General features: G+C 38.6%; 3 non-coding genes across 3 annotated transcripts; 2 read left to right on the plus strand and 1 right to left on the minus strand.

Annotated features, from left to right (window-relative positions):
* The first annotated feature begins 4,183 nt into the window (after positions 1 to 4,183).
* Positions 4,184 to 4,265, plus strand: TRNAS-CGA (transfer RNA serine (anticodon CGA)). Its single transcript has one exon. It is a non-coding gene; the product is annotated as a tRNA-Ser (tRNA).
* Positions 4,266 to 5,394: 1,129 nt separating this feature from the next.
* Positions 5,395 to 5,467, plus strand: TRNAC-ACA (transfer RNA cysteine (anticodon ACA)). The gene has a single exon. It is a non-coding gene; the product is annotated as a tRNA-Cys (tRNA).
* Positions 5,468 to 8,477: 3,010 nt separating this feature from the next.
* On the minus strand, positions 8,478 to 8,550 carry TRNAF-GAA (transfer RNA phenylalanine (anticodon GAA)). Its single transcript has one exon. It is a non-coding gene; the product is annotated as a tRNA-Phe (tRNA).
* Positions 8,551 to 13,675: the final 5,125 nt, after the last annotated feature.

Raw genomic sequence — 13,675 nt, forward strand, 5'->3', positions numbered from 1 at the left:
TCAGGCGTAGATGGGGAAGAAGAGTTGTGGGGAGGAGTAGGGGCGGGGGGTTTGAGTAAGAGAAGACCCCTGCCCTCAAAAACACCCTGGGTATCTGTACTGGAGAAATGCGACTCTTCCCCGCATTTTCGGGACCGCCCCTTCCCCTCCGTTCCCACCACCCCAGGGAGATCCTCTGGGTCTGCTTCTCAGCGGGGCTTGATGTTAGGCTATTCAACTCCAGTGGGTGTCCCCCCGCAGGGGGAAATGCCGGATCTGCCCCCTCCCCCCACGCCACCCCCAGGCTCAGGGCGGACTCGGGGCCCTCGCTTGTCGTTGATTGCTTTTCTTCAGCGAAATCAACGCAACGTTTTCCTAAAACTCAGCATCTGGCATCCAGCTCAGGCGGAGACCGTCCCGGATGAAAGGAAGGATCCTGACCATTTCTGAAATCAGTTAGGTATTCGGGCAGTTTGAGGGATTTCCCGGAAATAAGAAAGGGTTGAGAAGTTTGGTGACTTGTTTGTGTATATTTTATGATATATTTTGCTAAAAACCATTAAGGAGGACAGTTTTTCTTTTGGAATGGACATAACACAGGAAGGAGGGTGCTTCCGCTTTCCAGACCCACTTTCAGGGAAATTATTTCATCTTGCAAGCGTTCAACTCAGTTAACATCCGTGCCTGCACGAAGTGACCACACGGGGGCGACAGAGATTGAGATCTCCGAATGGGAAGCAGGGGCTCCGAATTTGCCCCTACCAGCCTCTAGGAGGGTTCTTACGATCCTTGAGGTGAATTCTTTCAAACTTATTGGGGGAATTTAACTGGTTTTTCCTTAGAGGTTAAGTCACACCAGATCTCATATTCTGGATATTTTGTCTAGATAAAGGCAAGAGGAGGCAGAAACAAGCATTTTAAGAGTCTGAACCACACTACACGTTGTAGATGTCATATTATATGACACATTACGTATAACTGCTCCAAATACCAACTCTTAAGTACTTCTCCACCCTCATGTCACAGCTCACTGTCTCTTGCAGTCTGTGTTCCATACTCATGGGTCTTCAGGTAATCAGTCTTTCTGCACGTGCTGTCCCCTCTAGTTGAAGAACTTTGTGCTTGCCTCATTGCTTAGTTATCTCTTGCTCGTGCTTAGATCTCAGCTGGATTATTACTTTCTCAGGGAAGACTTCCTTAAAATCCCTAAGTGAACGTCCTGTATTACTCACAGTATCATGTATTCTCTTTCCCAGCACATTTTACATTTATCAGTGTGATAACTTTCTTAATGTCTGTTTCTCTCACTGGAATGTAGTAAATTGCATGAGGGTAAGAGCAGTGTCTAGTTTTGCTCATCAATGAATCCACACTGCCTTGCATATACCTGATACAAAATAGACACTCAGTAGATACTGGTGTTAAGATTGAACCCTTACCATGATTCTCTGAGGAAGGTATTCCTTTCCTAATTTCACTGCAAGACTCAGTCTCTCAGTAATTTGAGATACTGAGTCTTGCAGTGATTGCCTATCTGGCCTAAGTGTGGATCTAGTGTGTGTGTTATGACTCAAACATGAGTACGCCTGGCTCCACATTACCTGTTCATTCCTTAGTATCCTATTGGAAGTGGGTGTATTTTCTTCAAAGTCGCAAAGCTCTGATCTTTGCACCTGCCATGTGTAAGGGAGGAAAAACTTTTTCCCTACCTTCTTAGGTCTATAGCTGGGACCTATGAATTAAACTGACAAAGGACAGATTACTAAAAGAAAACGTTTACAAATTTTATTGATGTTAATATTTTAATTTTACATGCACAGAGACTTCACAGAATAGAAGCGAAAACCCAAAGAAGCAGTTAGACTCAAAGATTTTATACTGTTTTAACAAAGCGCAATAAATTATAGAGAAGTAGAGACAGAGAAAAGAGGGATTTGGGCTTCCAAAGGCAGTAATCTGGGAAGGTAAATACATAGGGCAACTAATAGAAGATAAGGGTTATTTTAGTAAGGTTGGTTGTGCAGTCATCTTGGCGTTGACTTTCCATCTCTGGTGATAAGGGTTGTTCTCCTCCTTCTGGTACAGGAGATGGGGAGGGGAACATCTTCACAAAGGGAAATTAACGACCTGCTTTTAGGCAGAGAGGAAGAGGGCTGAGAGTCCTTCCTGTGTTTGCTTTTTTTCCGTTGCCTTCAAAACCATCCTTATGCCAAAGTGGCATATTTTGGGGTGGCATATTCTGATTCCCTCCCCATGTTATGTTGTTGAAACTAAAAATGGGAAAGAAAGAGCTAGAACAGTAGTAATAGCTACCATTTGTTACCAGGTATTAAATCAAGTCGTTATTGATTTTTCATATATAAACTAACAAGCAAGCGTAAGGGGGTAGGTGCCGTTATTATTGACAATCATTTACTTGTTTTATAGATGCAGACGTGGAGGAGTGCTCAAGATCACCAGGTTGTAAAATTTGGAGCCAGTATTTGCATCCATGACTGACTGGGGCTGAAGTGTTCCACATTATTGCAGTTTTCTAGAAGAAGGGTGGGCCTACAGAAAGACATGGATATTAAGATGGTGATACTGAGCATAGAATATGAAAGCAATTTTACCAGATTAGGGAGAAAGCAGAGAAAGCTAGATATGAAGAGTCTCAGAGGATATGGAGAGTAACCAGAGATAACTGTCACAAACATTATGCTTGTTATTGGTATTGCTCCCCTGGAGGAAATAGGGAAATGAATATTTCAGAACCAAAGGAGACTTGAATTTTTTCATTTAAGCGAATGGGTATGAACAATGGTCCTGATGTTGAGACAGTGTTCCCTAAGACACACTATATAGATTGCTGCCTTTGAATGTGAGCATCAGAGAAGTTCTAGTCAAATACATGGTTCTTGTGGAGGAAGCTGTTTGTTTTGAACCATCCCAACCTCTGTAGTTCTTTCTCTTTATCCAAGTCAGCCAACACTGCTTCCCTATCCTCTCCCCTCAACTTCATCCTTAACCCTTAAGGCATCTCTTGAAGAGCAGAAAGATCTTTAGGAAGGAAGTCTGAATGCTGGGTTTCTGTCTTGGTTTTATTATGTTGTGATCCTGAGAAACTTAATAACCTCTCTGTATCTCACTTCCTCATCTGCAAAATGGGATATTAAAACCCATTTCATTCATTTTCAGCAAATATTTATTGAATGTCATCCATTCAATAAATGTACCAGACATTCCTCTAGGTACTGGGAGTCTAGCAGTAAACAGACAAAAATCTCTGCCCTCATTGGAGTTTGCACTCTCATAGAGGAGACAGAAAATACACAAAATAAACAAGCTAGTTTTAAAGTGTGTCAAATGATCATAAGTGATATGGAAAAAAAATAAAGGGGAGGAAAAGCATTGGAATAAGGGGAGGAGAAGCATTGGAATGAGGGGAGGAGAAGCATTGGAATGAGGGGAGTTTATACTTATGGCCACTGATAAGGTGATATTTGAGAAAAGACCTGAAGTAGATAAGGGGCTGAGTCATACATATATCAAAGCAAGAGTATTACCAGCAGGGGGAACAGTCAGTGCAAAGGCCCTGAAACAGCAATGTGCCTGATGCATACGATGTAAAACAAGAGGGTCAGGATTAACGGCAGCAGAGTAGGCAAGAAGGAGTACAACCAGAGAAATGAGATCACGGACAATCCAGTAGGCCCAGTGAGGACTTTGGCATCTACTCTGATGAAATGAGGAGTTGCCGGTTCAGTTTTGAGCAAAGCTGTGCTATAAAGTGTTTTAGGTTCACAAAGATCTCTCAGACTGCTTTTCATAGAATGTTTTGTAGGGATGAAAAAGGTGGAAGAAGGGAAACCTACTAAGAGATTTGTGTAACATTCCATGTTAGAGATGAAGGTTTCTTGGAGCAGGGCTGTAGCAGTTGGGGTGGTGAGAAGTTTTTCAGATTTTATAGGTAGAACAAGACAATTCCCCCACATCCATGGAATGAAAGAAAAATTGAAGTATTAAAAAATGTTGCCAACATTTTTTTTTTTTTGCCTAAATATCTGAAGAGTCGAAATCGCCGCTGAGTGAAATAAGCAAGCCTGGAGTTGGAGAAGCTTTTCTTGGGGACACTTAGAAGTCCGTGATCTTATCTCTTCTTCCACTTTGCATGGAAACAATACATACTTGTCTTTAGTCTGATGAAGAGCGGCGCTGCCGCTGAGCTGTGATGGCCGAGTGGTTAAGGCGTTGGACTCGAAATCCAATGGGGATTCCCCGCGCAGGTTCAAATCCTGCTCACAGCGTTTTCGATGTGGCTTCCGCAAAATTTACTGCTGTGCCAACTCGCCTCACAGAAATCCCTCAGGCTGCAGTTCCGATTTAGAACCCAAATTTTCAAAGAGCGTGGGCGGCAGCCAGATTTCAATCCCTTTCATTGCTCTGTGAGCCTCCTGAGCCCAGCCTCCCCACTGTCCTCACCGGGTTTAGAGCGCGCTCAAAAATACTGGCTGCGATGAAATGAAGTTGTTAAATCTGTTAAGAGAGATTACAGCAGCAAACTGTACAGAGGAGACGTTGGAATTTGGGAAAATCGTTTCGCTTTGTGATGGTAGAGAGCCGATTATAAAGAATGCTTCTTTAAAGCATTCCCAGGCAGCAATCTTCAGTGTCTGTCCTGATATCAGCGGCTGCTGGTGAGAGCCATAAAAATTTAAGATAATATTCCATCATATTTGCTACACGCTCTTTAAGACAAGCGTTTTATACAAACGAGGAAATTGAGGCACAGAGAGGATATATTACATTTTAACTTCTGACTTTGCCTTGAATTTCAAAAACTTGGTCTCCTTCTTAACGTACTAAACCACTCTTAAAGCACTTTTGCATTTTCAGCTATTTTGCCTACTTTGAACAGCTAAGTACATTTTAAGCCAATTCTATTCTGTTTTCTAAGTTTATTTTTCAAATGAGATTCTTAAAATGTATATTTCTGTTGAATTCTTGTCTCCTTATTGCATTTTGAGGGCAGACGAATATTCTGAGAAAAAAAAAAAAGGAATGAAGAGCTCAAAACTAGGCAGTAATATAAGCTGGGTAAGAAAGGATGTGAAATAGAGTGAGGAAAAGTGAATAGATAACTGAGTTCATAGAGATTTGTTCAAGCAACGAGAGCTGCTGGATACTAAGCACCAAACAAGTGTTCAACGCGTAGTCAGAGAATAAGTGAAGATTAACCATTGTTTTCAAAGAAAACATTTTATGTAAATCTATGTTATGCAACCAAAGCACAAAAGAAATTATGCTTTCCCAAAGTCCATACAGTCTCTGGTTTTAACCTCTTACTCAATTAAAAAAAAAAAGTAATCATTCTTTTAGCTGGCATAAACCGTGGATGGTAATGAAAATATGAACATGAGAACACTCATTCAGCAAGGGCCAGTAGCGCAATGGTTAACACGTCTGACTACAGATCAGAAGGTTCTAGGTTCGACTCCTTGTTGGCTCGATAAGCTCAGTTTTTCCTTCATCTTCCTAGGTACTTTTTTCAAAAGGATACTGAAACAATTTTTAAAGTCTTTCGAAAGTATTTTCGTGGAAGTGATCCTTCACCTTCTGTCAGTTGAGTCTGAAAGAGACTTCAGAAGCATCAGAGGACCATCCTGAAAATTTTCTTCCTTTCATCACTTCTTGAACTTGAGAAAAGATATTGGCTGAAAAAGACCACTGGAAGGGAGGGTTTTAAATCAAAGAAACTTTAAAGAAAAATAAACGAAAAAAAATTTCCTGGCAGTATCTTCTCCATCAATATTTTTTCCCATTGGGAAGAGTCCTCACTCACAGAGGACTACCCTGCACAGCTCTTTCCTCGCATGGCTACTAGCAAAAAGAAAAGGGACATCTCCTGGGGAAAGGTTGAGTCAAGAAAGGTTCGGCTGTTGTGGACGCGGGATGCGAGAGGCTCCTTGCCTCACTCAGTTGGGCCCATTAGGGTTCAGTTCTGAAGCCCGGCGAATGCCCCTCTTCCCCCTCCCTCACCAGCCGTAACTGACCATCTTCTGGAAGTAGGCAGGAGCTGGGAAACCGGACCTCAGTGGACAGAAGAACCAAGAGGAGTGCACTCCCCATTATTTTTTTAAAGTAAATACCCCCAGGAGAAGATGAGCGGGTAAGGAAGACGTGGGAAGGCAGCTTTGGAGCGGCCCCTCCAAAGAACAGACCTGCCTCTTTTCTCTGTGTGGAGACAGAATAGAGAGGCTGGGGGGAAATCACTGCCAAGGCGGGAGGGTGGGTGGGGGGTGGGAAACATTTCTCAAACTAAACCAAAAAAGCATCTTAATATGTGGCTCGATTTCCGAAGGTGTAGCTTGTATCCTCGCTCTGCACCGCAGGTAAATTTATCGAAGTTGCCGACGTGCGCTATGAGGAGCCCCTGAGGCTGAAATGAACGGAACCACCTAGCGTGCTGCCTCCGGGGGCCCAAGTCTGTTGGGCTGTGAACGGATTGAAAGGAGAACTGGCGTCTTACAGCTTCTTATCCCGTTCCCAGCTCTTTACTGCTAAAGGGAGAGAAGATCTTCCATGAAAGCCAAGTGCAACCTCACGTGGAGCGGGCATTTACCTTGGAAACTGCCTGGGATAAGGAAAGAGAACGAAGCACAGACGTTATGGGAACACACCCCGCGTCTTGCTGCTACTAGGACCACGCTCTAAACAACTCAGTCGCTGGCCACCCTGAGCTTGCTTTCTTTTCTCGATTGAAACTCGTTTAAAGCGCCAAAATAATACTGTCTCCTGAAGGTTCACAAAAACTAAGCAGGCACATTTCGTAACTTTTTAACCTTAATCCTTCCCTAAAACACAACCGTCTCGTTCCCACACTACTTCAATTTTCTTCAATAAACTTGAACTTTTAAAGTTATTTTTACTTTGAAAAACTACAACAACCAAGGCGAAACGAAAATACATAGCTTTCTTGTTTCACAAAGAAGGCAATATCTGAACTTCCTGTTCTGAGCAGTAGCGTTTCGGAGTTAATACGTACTTTGGATTCTAAGTGCCTACTCGGCAGGCACCAGCAGGTCAAAACCACGCCTCGACTGGCCGCTACGGGAATCAAACCCGCGCTCTTGGTGTTATTAGCACCACGGTTTAACCAACTGAACTAACCTGCTACTCTGAAAGTTACTCTCTTTTAAGAAAGTAAATCCGTTTACATTTTCTTGTGTTTGAAAAATAAAAGGAACTTCTTTTCCCCCGCTCCCTCAAACCACATTCATAGACTTTCATGAGGAAACTACACGATTTCAATTCTTCTTATTTGGACTAGAAAATCCACGGAGAAATTTTCATGCAGAGGCTGTCTAGTTTATTTGTGGAGAAAGCACTGTTATGAGATTTTCAATCGTGAATGAAGGGAGCCTCCGGTTTTTAGAAGCATGTCCCTACTGGATCACTAATAGCAAACGTCTCTTTAATGACTTTCAACTTAGTGACCTAATTTTTTCAAGTCGGTATTAAAATTTTCACCCAAATGTTCATTCTCTGTTATCACTCAACTTCCATTTTGAGAAGCAGAGGATCCAAGCACTAGGTCGGAGAGGATAGAACAAGTGAGATGTGCTCTTTGGTCCTTGGTGAGGCTATAGTTTTTAACATGTGAAGTTGAAGGAATCTCCTGCAGCCTCGGGAAATGTCCCTTTACATTTCATGAGGTTGTATCATTTCTTTTCTACTTTTCGTACTTTCATGCTGACTGACCCCTAGTTAAATTTTCAACGAATATATTAATTTAAAGCTAAATGAATCAGCAAGTGATGATTTTGTTGATTTTTAGGCCGACGCTGGCGCAAGAGAGAAGTGTGGGTTTCTAGTGGTAAATATTCAACCGTTACTGGCTCAAGTTCCGCCAGAGTCTTCTAAGTTTTATTCCTCTAGTCTTCAAGAGCTCTTGTCTTGGGTTGCAAGAGCTAAGACTTCAAGGTGCTCAAAAATCACAGAAGAGACATCTATCTGACACCTCTTCTGCAGTCACACGTCCTCTGTACTTGTCAAAATCAACCACATTCTGGCTTTTGAAGATCCTTGTACATCCCACAGTTTGTGTATAGATCCCTGATGTTCACATAGAAAGCCTTCGCGAAGGAATGAGCTTGTTTTAGTAATTTGAACACCTAAAGAATTACTGTAAGTAAGTGGAGAATTTAAAGTGCTTATGCCCTGCTTCTTACAGATGCCTTTAATAACATCTAGGTGCAAACTAAATAAAGCACTAAGTTTTGTGGGGTATTTTAGGGGTTTTTTTGGTTTTTTTTTCTTTACCGCAAGGAATTACTTGAAGCTGTGGAAGAATTTATGCATATGGGCATAGAATTGCTTTTTGCCATGGAAATTAAGGGTAAATGTATGGAACTCCTCACTGTATAAATGGCACTAGGGACAATATATTTGAAGGTGACGGACACTTGGTTTTGGGTCAGTATCTCCTAGTTCACAATTACAAAAGGGTGTCCAATAAGTGCCGAAACCCGGGATTGAACCAGGGACCTTTAGATCTTCAGTCTAACGCTCTCCCAACTGAGCTATTTCGGCTACCCCTTGGCTAGGTTTTTCTCAGCTACTCCCTTTAAACAGTCTTTTCTTAACAACCTCTTCCATTTCAGAAAGAAAAGAGAAAAATTTTTGCCTTGTTTTCTGAAAATGTAACGTATTTCCCATTTCAAAAATAATTGTACCAACAAAAACTCAGACAATGGGGAAACATACTCAAAGTTTCCTGAGTATGATAGGAAGAACAAAAAAACAGTGATAAAAGAAAATTTATGTATTGTTCTTAAGGATACGAATTGGATAGCTATAGGGGTGTGGTGATTCAGAGCTTCCTGTTGGAATGGTAAGCTTCCTAGATACATAAGACAACATCATCTGGGATCATTTCTAGCTTGACGCTTAAATATCTTTTACTCTTTCAGTCGTTTTTTATTCCTTTCTATTCTATTAAGGTATAAGTTATATACAGTAAAGTACCCAAATCTTAAGTGTACAGCGTGTTGATTTTTACAAGTTTACACCCCTTTGTCACCATGCATGCTCCCTCCTGCTCCCTCTGATTTGATACCCCCGCAAAGTAAGCCACTGTTCTGAACTCTTTCACTATATCTACTGTCATTTGTTTTTAAACTTCTACAATGAATCAGGTAGACTCCGCATTCTTATGTCTGGCTTCTTTCACTCAATACTGTCTTTGAGATTCACCTATGTTTTCTAAAGTAGTTAAAAGCAGTTTGTTCCTATGTATCGACTTCCATTTTATGGATATACTACAATTTACTTACCCATTCTGAAGTCGATGGACATTTGGTTTTCAATTTAGGGTTATTATAAAAAGCACTGAACCTTCTTGTGCATGGTTTTAGGTGAACATAATCACTGATTTATTAGATAGATACATAGGTGGAATTGCTGGTCTATAGGATATATGTATGTTTAACTTTATTAGGTGCTGCTAAACTGTTTTCCAAAATGCACGTACCAGTTCTCACTACTGAAAACAATGTATGAGGCTTCTGGTTGCTTCACAGCCTGGCCACTGCTGGATATTGTTATTTTAATTTTAGCTACTCAGGCCAGGATGTAGTGATAGGTCTTTGTGATCTTGACTTGCATTTTTGATGACTATGATATTTTGCATCTTCCCATATGCTTTTCCCCATTTAAAAAATTGGGTTGATTGCCAGTTTTTACAAAATTGATTTGTAGTTCATTACGTATTGTGAATGCAAGTCCTTTGTCAGGTATACGTGTTGCAAATATCTTCTAATTTGTGGCACACCTTTAGTTCTCCTAATTTTGTATTTTGAACTTTTCAGTTTTAACGAAGTCCAATTGGACTTTTAATGAAGTCCAATCTTTACAGTTAGTGCTTTTTTGCATCCTAGTTCAGAAATATTTGCCTACACTAAAGTCATGAAGCTATTCTATGTTTTCTTCTAGAAGTTTAAGTATTTTACTTTTAACATTTAAGTTTATATTCCATTTTCAATGTATATATGGTGTGAGATAAGGATTGAAATCATTTTCTTTACTATATGATTTCAATTGACCCAGCATTATTTATTGAAAAGTCAATCTTTTCCCCACTGAATTGCAATGTCTCCTTGTCATCAAACAGGGAACTGCATATGTGTGGGGTTTTTTTCCCCAGGCTCTCTATTCTGTCCCATTGGTATATGTCTGTCTTTACACCAATATTACACTGTCTTAATTTTTTTAACTTAAAAATAAGTAATAATATCTGATAATATAGGGGCTCAGTTTTTTTTTTTACTTTGGATTGCCATAGCTATTCTGGATTTTAAAAAAATTATTATTTCAATATAAATGTTAGAATCAACTGTCAATTTCCACCTCCCACTCTCCCCCAAAATCCTGCTAGCAGTTTTTTGTTTGTTTTTTGGTTTTTGTTTTTTTGGTGATGCATAAAATCTATAAGTAAGTTTGGGGAGAATTAATATTTTAGCAAGGTTGGATTTTTCTGGCCAGGACCATGGTAGATTCCTCCATTCAAGTCTTTAATTTCTCTCAACAATGTTTGGAAGTTTTCAGTGTTGAAGTGTTGTTTTAAAAGATTAACTGCTCTGCATTTGATGTTTACCAATGCTATTTTACATGGCATTTCTTCTTAGATTTCATTTTCTAATTGCTTATTGTTAGTATAGAGACATGCCATTTATTTTTGTATATCCACCTTATATACAGTAAAATTGCTAGATTTACTTATTAATGATAATTGTTAGTAGATCATGGTTGTATGTATGCTATCATGTCAGTGTGATCAATGCTGATTTTACTTCTTTCTAGTCTTTATACTTTTTTTTCCCCTTACCTGTTGTTTAGAACATCCAGTACAATACTGAATAGAGGTTACTATGGTGGACACTCCTGTCTTATTCCTAGTCTCAAAGAAAGCTTTCAATATTTCACAATTGCATAAGGTTAGTTGTAGGGTTTTTTTTTCCAGAATATTCTTTTAGATTAAAGAAGATACCTTTATTCCTAGTTTGTATAAATTGTAATTATGAATGGGGATTGAACCTTATTAAATAATTTTTCTGCATCTATTGAGATATACATATAATTTTTTTCCTTTAAAATTCAGTGTGGTAATGTATATTGTTTTTTACAGGCTAAATCAAATATTCTTAAATTTACAGAATGAGTTCCATGTGGTCATAATAGATTATTCTTTTAATATGTTGCTGGATTCAATTTACCAATATTTAGAACTTTTCATCTATTTCCCTGAGATATATTGACCTGAAATTTTCTAGTTTTATAATGTCCTAGTCAAGTTTTGATATCAGGATCATGCTAACTTCATCAAGTAAGCTGGGAAGCTTCCCTTTTATATTATCTGGAAGAATTTGTGTACAATTCGTATTATTTCTTTCTTAAATATTTGGAAGAATTCACCAGTGAGCTATATTGACCTAAAGTTTAATTTGTAGGAAAATTTCATATTAGAGATTCTATTTCTCTGATTGATATAGGACAGATTAGATTTTCTATTTCTTCTTGTGTCAGCTATGGCAAATTGCATTTTTCACTCTGTGACAAATCGTTTCATCTAAATCGTTAACTTCATTGGCAAAAAGATGTTAGTATTTTTGCTTTGTTGATTTTTTTCTATTGTGTGTTAGCTTTCATTTCAATGGATATCTCCTCTTATTTTTAGCATCTTCTTCATTTTACTTTCTTAGAATTAATTTGCTCTTGTTTATCTAGCTTCTTTTGATGAAAGCTTAAATATTTGATTTTCAACCTTTTCTTTTTAACATATACATTTAAAGACATGAATTTGCCTCTCAACACTGCTCTAATTACACCTCAGCACTTTTAATGTCATATTTTCATTATCATTCAATTCTACCTATTTTATATTTTCCATTTGATTTCTTATTTGGCCCCAGTGTTATTTAGAAATGTGTTCTTTGCTTAATTTCCAAACAGTGGGAGATTTTCTAGATACATTCATTGATTTATAATTTAATTCCACTGTGATGTGAGAGTATAAACTACATAACTTAAGTCTTTGGAGTTTTGTTCATGGCTCATTATATGGTCTATTTTGATATATGTTCCATGTACATTTGAAAGTAATATGCATTCTAACACTGTTCTATATATTGTTTTAGACATGTCAATTTGGTGAGGTTGGCTAATCATGCAGTTTAAATTTTCACATCTTTACTATGTCTAGTTTGTTCTTGTTCCTTGAATTTCCTGAGCACTTTTTGTTTGTTTGTTTGATTGTTTTACCCTGACAGATGTTTGTCTCTTTAGCTGTGGAAGACTGTAGGAGATGACATGCTGGCCCTCAGATATTTTGAGTTTTTAGTCTTCTATTTCCTACAGCTTCAAATCTAGCAAACATCTTGAAAGGGAGAGCAGCTGTGTGTACAAGATAGAGGCCTGTCTCTAGCTGGACTTTCTGTTTTAAACAGTATGATTATGGAAGATTTTACTCTGTCCTTAGAAGCCTTTGGCCAAACTCCCCAAGTATGCTTGTATAGTCCCCCAATCTATCAAGTGTCTCATTAGGGAAACTAATCATATTTGGGGCTCCTGTAGTTTCTAAATTATCATGTCAGCTCCCTTAACCAACGAAATCCTTTCGGGCTTCTCTTTCCTCCAGAACAGTCCTTTTACAAGCTAATCTCAGTATGTTACAAAACAAAAGAAAAAAATCCAGTTAATATAAGCTCACCACAGAAGGGTTTACCATTCTCTGAAACTCCAATTCATACAGTCTTCATTGCTTCCATAACACTCCCATGTTTTACAAATATGATGTTTGTAATTGTGATTCATCTCACCTTCTTTCTTGTTGTAGTGGGAGTTTTAGGATTTCGTGTCCTACGTAATTTTTCTCAGAGGCAGAAGTTAAACTCAAATTTCATATTAAGGGGCTTGAATTTAGGACCTCATCTTAAAAGAACTAAAGCATTACCCAGCATACTACCCACGTTAGCCACAGCAAAGACATAGTCTTTGTCTTTATCAAGAAGAAAGAGCTCGGATACTTGATATGGACATTATTAGAACCCACTGATCCTAATAAAATTATTTCTTACACCATTTTACATAGAAAAGTGCTATCATAACTATTTGAAAATGGAAATACAATATTTAGAAATGTTTAGTTGTTGTAATTAAAGCCTAATTAACTGAGCACCATGAATAATGAGAAATCCCAAAGTCAGTACCTACTGCACCATTAACAACAATAACATTCTAATCTATAAATAGGAGTCGTTTTATATATATATATATATATATATATATATATATATATATATATATATATATATAGTATATATATATATAGTATATAAGTGCAAAGACAACACATGGGAAATGTCCACAAGGGAAATTCATTCATTAGAGACTCAGTGTGCAGATAGTTATTGGTAGCTGCCTAGCATGTACCAGAACTCCCAGAAAGAAAGTGTTCAGGATAAACCATATTGTCTGCACAGTTTAGGCAGAGTGAGCCACTTGTGTCATTTAAGAAATGGTGGGAACTATTTCAAAATCTTAGTTTCCAGATGCCAGCTAAGGGCCCATCTTGCAAGCTGATCTTTCTAAGAATAGCAATCTCAGGCTTCTATGTTAACCCTTTTCTGTACAATCCCCTTAAAAGTAACTAGACCCAGAG

This window comes from Orcinus orca, chromosome 10, assembly GCF_937001465.1.
Source record: "Orcinus orca chromosome 10, mOrcOrc1.1, whole genome shotgun sequence".
NCBI lineage: Eukaryota > Metazoa > Chordata > Mammalia > Artiodactyla > Delphinidae > Orcinus > Orcinus orca.